An 821-nucleotide genomic window follows, 5' to 3' on the forward strand; every position below is an offset into this window, starting at 1 on the left:
AGAATTCTCCTAGTCTGGTTGCCCTGCTTATACTTCCTGCCTGGCTACTGGCCAGTCAACATTTTATTAAACCAATATAAGTGACAAATATTTACAGGGTACAAGAGCATTATCCCACAGCACTCTCCATTTTTTTCTTTTCAAAACAAGACAATGAATATTTCTCCTTTGTTTAGCTTTTTCCCTGACCACTGTCCATAACAACTTGTAACCAACACACTAAACAAAGATGAACATCATAATCCGTTTTGTGGGAATGTGAGCATAGTTTTCTAGGCACTTCTTGCTGATTGGACGCACTAATAAATTTATGGGGATGCAAAGAAAATTTAGAATTATGGTCAAGTCCTGACTGGAGTATTCTGTAAAGCTAGATCATCTCAGCCAGCAGTCTTGAGATGGTTCTAGATGTAGAACTCAGAGGAAACTGCAACAGAGGTGCTCTGAGACATTGGATCATCTGGGCCATCTGTTCCCACTGGGGTCTTCCTCAATCAAACCTTATTTTTCTTAACTCATAATGAATCCACAGCCTCTCATTTCCTATGGAAACAAAAGCAAAATCTCTTCTTCAAAGTAGCATACCTTTTGACTTAAATTTTGAAGTCAAGGCATTTTCGAAATATAATAGGGTAGATTAATCCTGCAGCATTAATCCAGCATTTATAATCAAATGACTTTTAGCAGCTGTTGCTCCTTTCTCAGTAGTCAAACAATTCAAAGTCAATACAATAACATACTGTTGCGGGAGGTCCTTCCGCTCCTCCAGCCTATAGCCGCTGAGATACCCGCCCATTGGGGCGTGGTCTCTCTCCCTTTAA

Source organism: Microtus ochrogaster, chromosome 8, assembly GCF_000317375.1.
Source record: "Microtus ochrogaster isolate Prairie Vole_2 chromosome 8, MicOch1.0, whole genome shotgun sequence".
NCBI classification, from domain to species: domain Eukaryota; kingdom Metazoa; phylum Chordata; class Mammalia; order Rodentia; family Cricetidae; genus Microtus; species Microtus ochrogaster.